At 44.6% G+C, this 7,599-nt stretch overlaps 1 protein-coding gene across 3 annotated transcripts in view; it reads right to left on the reverse strand.

The window, feature by feature from the left end:
- The window catches only part of abr (ABR activator of RhoGEF and GTPase), a 137,245-nt gene that overhangs the window by 101,589 nt on the left and 28,057 nt on the right, over window positions 1-7,599 (reverse strand). Inside the window, exon 1 of one of the 3 annotated variants that reach the window (XM_078286465.1) lies at window positions 4,478-4,500. The exons of the other annotated variants lie outside the window; for them this stretch is intronic. The gene's annotated coding sequence lies outside the window, so the exon portion shown is untranslated. Of the gene's footprint in view, window positions 1-4,477; window positions 4,501-7,599 lie in introns of those variants that run through there. 3 annotated transcript variants of the gene reach the window in all.

The raw sequence follows: 7,599 nt of genomic DNA on the forward strand, positions 1-7,599 counted from the left end.
CAGGCAGCCTGGGTGGATGCTGTGCAATTCCTATTCTAGCTACTGTTCTGCCTGATGAAGGTCTGAGGACTGAAATATTGTAACCTTTAAATAAAAAGATTGCAAGCGAGTTGACAGTGCGCATAACTTCTTGTTCAGTAGCTTTTACTGGATTCTTCTTCCTACGCGCCAGTCACAAGAATCTTCAGGTGTGCAAGAGCCTTTCAGTTCGTGCAATTTCTGTTCTAAAGCAGAAATCCAAGCTGAGAATATGTGAGCCAGCCCACGGCTAGAGAGGCAGATGTGAAGCGACAGATTGTGTTCTTAAGCGAGCTCCGCTGCTTCCCCCAGGAGCCATCTCCGCTGTGATCAATCCAGCTTAGGCACTGATCGATACGCACACACACACACACCCTCACACACTCAAACACAGCTACTCATACAATTACGCTCACAGACACGTGAGCGAACCACGCACCCACATGTGCACAGAGAGACAGATCTACAGATGTCTGGAGAGAGAAGTCTCACCACGCAGAGACAGAGGTTCCAATTTAGTCTGTTACTTGAGCATTAAATTGGAAGGAAGCTAAGTGTCTTTGGAGACGACTGAGGCCTTAGTGGAGCTTCTTTTTAGCGTTAGGCGCATGGTGGCCATTTACAACACAGTCATCTAAAAGGTTTAGTCAAGGATTAAATTGTACGGAAGAAAGCGTGACAACAAACTTCACTGCAAGTTCAGGAAGTTCGAGAACATTTGTAAGACCTTTTAGACCCATTAGGGTCCACTGGTAAGTTTGGCTTTCAACCGATCAACCAAGCAGAACGTATTTTAATAAAATAGCAGCTTTTAAAATGGATTTGCACGGCTCACTGCAGCCCCCCACAGTGTGCTTGGGTAGAAGAAGATTGTAAGAATAACAAGTAGTATAACTAGTTGTAAGAGATTATTAGATTTACATTACATTATACTGAAATAAGTGCTGTTTGGTGGCTCAGCTCTATATGCCAAATCTACCAGCAGACCCAACAATTGAGAAAACATCTTACTTTGTGTCCTGCAAGGTATTTGCCAGCATTAAAATTGAGTTTAGTGTCAAGTTCTCTGTCATACAAAGTGAGAAAGAGAGAACGGCACACACTGGGGCTAAGGCTAGATAGACTTTGCAAAGTTTCCCTCATAAAGCACAACCAGCATATGCAGAAAATAATATGTTGGCATTGTTGTAGTCATTCTTGTTTTTCATACATCTCTGGTGACCATGAAAGATTCAGCTATCGGTTTTTAATTGTAATTAATGAAGACCCAAGTACTGAGAGACCTCACATGGAGGAGCTCTCCAGTTGTAACCAGCCTTTCACTACAGAGCAGACAGCTTGATCAAACAACCCATAGGGTGCAGACACTGAAGATGTAAGTACTGCTGCATTCAAGCTGAAAGCTTTTAGAGCTTAATGCTCTAAAAATAAACCGGCTACATAAATTTCACATGAATGCAGGATGCGGCAGGTAGCAACATCAACATCGATAAATATTGAGTCTATACACTGATGTTGTACAGGGAGAGGTGTGAGAGATTATACATCAGGGTCATCTTCAACACACAGCCATTTAAAACATACACTAGATACGTAATTAAATGAACAATGCCTCAACCCTACAATTCTATTTAAAGAAATGGAGATGAGGACATACTTCTATGTGCAATTCAATTTAATAACAACAAGACATTTTCGGCCCTTACTGATACTGATCTCCTTCCATAGCTATTCATTGTATATCTAATGAAATATATCCTCTATGTCAAGTGCAATCCCATTCTGTTGAACAGACATTCTCCACAACGATTACACACTAGCCTGAGCACAGCGGCCTTTCTACCAATTCAGATCCCACAATTCCACATTAAGGTCAGTTTGTGCATCTTCCACTCCAGCAAATAGAGGTTCAGCCCACTACTTTCCACCAGCTTGATGCTACAGTACTGCTAAACGATGCTACCTAAGCCAGCGTCAAGAGCTGCGAGCAGCTGCGGTCTGAAAGGCTGTGTGAGTCATCCTGCTAAACCAGGGTCTTTGTTCCCCTTTCCCTCATCCAGTCTGATCAAGACGATAATGGCTTGGATCCTCAGCTAGAGGAGCTGAGGAGCTAACCGCCACACACACAGGAAACAGCCTGGGCACACTTTAAAGGTCAATAAGCTGCAGGAGTCCCCACAGATCAGTTAGTGGAGGGGGGGGGGGGGCAGAGAGAGAGAGATAAAGGAAAACAGAGAGAGAGAGAGAAAGGAAGAAAGACAGAGAGATGCCTCCAAAGCATGTGCATTAATGGAAGATGAGAGCTGCCAATCAAAAATCCAAACCTAAATGGCACGAAACATCTTAGGTAGGCAGACGAGACGGTTGATAGAAATGTTTTATGCTGTGTGTGCATTCCATTACTAGCATACTGAGGTACAGCTAATGAAGATGCGTGCCCATTACCCACTCCAAAACCTGTGCTCGCACATCCAGAGCACTTCCCAGCCAGAGCAGAGTCCGGTAAAAGGCAGGCGGAGCCAGGTAACAATGCTGCTGCTTTATACCGCAAATGAATGACAGCTCTACAGCTGCATATCTTCACATGCCATATGCCTGTAGGCAGCGAGAGATAAGGGCCCCCTCAGCTCCAGAGCCACATGCGTGTATCGCACTACCTCCACCGCCCCCCAACCCACCCACCCAGTGTTACCATGGCAGCCAGCCACCATACATTGTAATTAGCTGGCCTAAATCCCCAAGGCACGGACCGGTTGGCTACAACCCACTGCTTACATAGATTAGGACAACCACTGTCACACACGGGCCTGGAGCCGTACATGTACAGATGGATGCTTACATGCACACACACACACACACACACACACACACGCACGAGGGCACATTCATGCGCAGACACACCTATGCACACATACAAAGACAGGACATACACACAGACATAGACACACACTCACACACTCAATAGGCTCATAGGGACACAAACACGAAAGCTTCCAAATGCATGTAGGTGACAATCTACTACTACCACTTCCACTATCTACACCTAAAAAAACAAACTGCTGCCCCTGGATAATATGACAAATTTTACTGCCTACACTCACCACACTCCCACTTCTGCCATCTCTGGCCTTTCCCCGCCTCCCTCCCTGTGTTTGTGAACAGGTACAAGGCAAATGAAACGCTAAAATGTATTGTAGAGCTATTCCCTGCCAACACACACCCACGTACAGCACAGCAACGTACAGTAGCTCCGGTATGTGGGCATCCATGGCTTAATGTGCTGCAGTATCCTCGGCATGTGTGCATTCGTTCTTGGGTATGCGCTGATGCACAGTGTATCAAACCGCGCAGCAAAACAAAAGAGCCATAAGTGAGTGAAGTCCTATCAAAATGCAAGCTGCTGTCAACAGCCCTCGGGATAAACCTATTATCATAATACTATCTAGAGCTAGTGTTGATATCAAAGCGCAACGTGAGCACAGCGATTGATAACAAGTGTTAAGTGAAAAACGTTTGTGGCAAATAGGAAATTGTAGAAACTAATCATGAAGACAGCAGACATTAAAATAAGACTAAATGGTGGTGCATGGGTGTATGCTTTAAGTAAGAATATACACAATTTTCTGTTGGATTTAACTACTTCTGCCTTCTTTGAGCAGATTGGGGGTATACTTTTATGTATATATATATATATATATATTCAGGAAGATGTGTTAGATTGTAAAAATGAGTGACTATCCTTGTAAAATTCTCCCCCTTGTGATCACTTGGAAGTCTTGACAAAATTAAAATGTTAAAATAGAAATTTGCAAACAGTCTGCCATGTTAGCCAATGGATGTCAACCTTGCAAACTGCACCATACCAATTCAGGGGTTTCTCTCTGCTTACCTTCAGGCATGAAACAAATCCTAGGGCAAATAGTGTACTGGTTTTACTTGGAGGTGAATTGGGGCAAAGTGGCACCCTGGTCAAAATAAATACCTTTTGGAATCAAAGGGCATCAGTTTAAACTGGACAGTTTAATTGAGTTGTGTTAGCGCCAACTGGCCCAACACAACATAAGCCTTCTAAACACAATGATGCACTAACAGCACACTTTCAATCAATGTCGTAGCAGTCGGACCTGGCAGGCTGACACTTTGGCTGTCTATGAGACTGGATGTGAGCTGAGGAAAACTATATACCATTCACAAAAAGAGGGAATAGAAAACGAGCAGCATCTCCTTCTCTGGAGCACTGATGGCAGGAGTGCAGATGTAGATACAGAAACACACACGCAGGAAATGTACAACAAAGAGTGACTTCTCTTGAGAGAGAGAGAGAGAGAGAGAGAGAGAGAGAGAGAGAGAGAGAGAGAGAGAGAGAGAGAGAGAGAGAGAGAGAGAGAGAGAGAGAGAGAGAGAGAGAGAGAGAGAGAGAGAGAGAGAGAGAGAGAGAGAGAGAGAGAGAGAGACTTACTTGTAAACCAAACAGAGTGAATCTCATTTTAAATTGGCCTCTCTGTACATCTCTCCGTCTCTCCCAGGGTGGCATAGTGATGCCTTGTTGTCCTCGTCTCATGTGTTAGCACTGCTCTCACACTCATACTAATCATTAGCCAACTGTTAGCGCTGTATATCTGCCAAGCTGCTAAAACAACAAGGTGGCTTGTGTGTCGCCAACCATCCTCTACTGCTGTGTCTATCCACAGTCGTGCTTGAATGCAGGCTCACACACACACTTTGCAGATAATGGGGCTGGCCTCAGCATTCGTTTAAGTTTATTTAAAGATATTTGTACTGAACCACACACTGTATAGAGTGACAGGAGAGACAGGAGAGAAAGAGAGGATGCAGCATGCAGCTTGATATACTGAGCAAGCACTCGGAGCCACAAGGGCACCTGACATAAAGTGTTTCAGCACATGCAAGCGCACACACACACACACACTCACTAAAGAGACCTTGTGGACATCACTCCATTGATTTTGAGTTTGGCCCAGTTACAAAAGGTCACAGTTAAGTGGTGAATAAAAAGTGGGCACTGATTTAGAAGAATAGCCTCACACTGGCAATCATAGTCTCTGATGGTACCAGCATTGACTATGTGACTGAGCGTTCATCTCTCTCTGTCTCTCCGTGTCTCCCTCTGTGTGTGTGTGTGTGTGTGTGTGTGTCTCTGTCTCAGAGGGTCTCTTATAATGACTAAGTGCCAACCAGGCTGAATGTGAACATCCACCTCTGGACCCCAGCCGAAAGACTACCTACTGAGAAAAGAAGGCCAACCCATACTGGGGCCATTAATCTTTCATCACGCACACACACACACACACACACACACACACATACACACACAAACACAAACAGACATCTACACACAAACACACAAAAGAGAAGCCATCTACGTGCAGGTTAATGGATGCTTGGTTTGATGGTGTGCCATATTGGCTCTAACCAAGCAACCAAACGTTGATAGATAAATATGAATTGTTTATTAAAGATTACTTTTAGGACCTGTCTGGTTCAGTAAGGGTGTGACACACAGGGCAATTGTTTAGGTAACACTGAAGTTGCCTCAGCATTGTTGTTTAATCACATAGAAATATCTTACTGCCAGGAAATATTTGACCAGGTGTTTGATGCTGCGTCTCACTTTATTTGGTAGAGAGTAACACAAAAGATAACAGCGTGGGAATACAACAAACATCTTGAGCATGAGCATATTCCATATCCGTGATGTGAGAATGGAGTATGAGCTTTAGCCCACTTAAGAAGGCCTAGGGTGATTTATGGCCTATACGTGACCTATATATTGGACAGCTGCCTGTGCTTTGCGCACCTGAGTCTGTCTGAGTGACTGGTCTTTTCTTGAGTGCATCATCTATTTCAACTCGTAATGGACGCCCCCCCCCCACTCACTCTTATCTTCTCCTCTCCTCCCCTCTTTTCTCCTCTCCTCGCCTCTCTTCCGCTCGACTGCCCTGAATGCTTAATCATGGCCCCTGCCTTCCGGGAGCGCGTAAACACGCCAGCCGCACCATTGGCCGAGAGGGTGGTGTTACTGTGTGCCGATTGGCTAAACGGAAGGGGGCATGGGTGGTAAAAGAAGAAGGGGTTGGTGGTTACTAGCCCCCGAGGATGACTGCTGTCCATAGTAACATACCAGAGACACACACACACATGCACACACACACACACTGCTCTAGCCCCTCAGGACATGGTGAACCTCCCCAAAGACTCTCAGAACACAAACACACTCAGACACATGACACACCCACTAACATCAAGCACAACAAAGGATTTTCTGAGCTTCACCCACGTGAATATAGCAAAAGATTTAGAATTGAAAGGAGAATCTATCTAATGCTGCCATTTGACTTAATATCGGTGGCTTATAGCCGAATTTAAACCAGTGATTTTCATGATAAACAAAAGCCCTGTTTCCATATTTCCTTCACTTCTATGCAAAACGCTGGCAGTGAAATTGATTTCAGGTCAGATTTATTGCAAAAACGAATATTAGAAAAGCAATTTAATATTTAGAAAAAGATCCAAGAGAACACACACACCCTACAGTTTAGGAAACACTGGCTTGAGCATAAATTCTGGGTGTAAGACAAAGCCTGGAGGCTCACAACACTGAAGAGATGACTCCAACTCTCCAAAGTGGACATCACCATTCCTTCTTATTCATTCCAATTCCAAATTTCCCATAGATATCGGTGACCATATATCACCTGAGGTCTCTGCTCTAGACAGTTTGCTGTGTGTGTGAGAGATCAACAACAACATATTCAGCTGGGCCAGAAACAGCATCTATTATTCACACGGTTGTCATTGAACAAACCCAAGCGGCCTTGGTACAGAGGAATATTACCCCAGCAGGGAAATAGACAAGCGAGCAGCTCCAGGTCTAGTGATCAACCTCTGTTAAGCTGCTCTCATGACTTGGTGCCAAATCGCTCCTTCACTCGTTTCAGCTAGACTCACTCACTTGGAACGGATGTTAAATTAGCCATGTCCCACTGAAGATGAAGCCCTTCACTAGGGCTGCGCAATTAACTGTGTACGATTTTAGTTTCACAGAATGTTGACATATCGGCAATGCTGAAACATTTAATTTGACTTAAAACACCCTGTGTAGTTGAGCCAGAAATCCAGTGATGTGACATCAGTAAACTGCACACAACACGGTCATGTTTACCAACCTGGCCAATGTGTGATGCTTTATACGAAAGGAAACCAAAGGGATGAGAGAGGGAAAAGATCTAACGTCTAACGGCCAGCTTTTCTCTGGATGGAGCGCTCACTCACTGCTGTTTAGGAGACAAGTCACTTCCTGTGTGCTCAAGATTTCCCACCAGTGACCAATTAGGGGATGCTCTTCTCTATTGCAGTCCCACTTTGCCTCATATGACAGGTGTATTTTTACCTTTGCCATTTTTGCCTAGTGTAGCTTTCAATTTAGTCATTTACTCGTTCATTGCACGTTCGGCAGCTACCAAGCAAGCACACCACGTATTGGAGCGGGTCCTGCCATGAGAAGGTTAAGGAGCCCCTGAAATAGCCTGTATACTAGTACAAACATCTGTGGAAGGTCAG

Source organism: Centroberyx gerrardi, chromosome 11 (assembly GCF_048128805.1).
Source record: "Centroberyx gerrardi isolate f3 chromosome 11, fCenGer3.hap1.cur.20231027, whole genome shotgun sequence".
Taxonomy (NCBI): Eukaryota; Metazoa; Chordata; class Actinopteri; order Beryciformes; family Berycidae; genus Centroberyx; species Centroberyx gerrardi.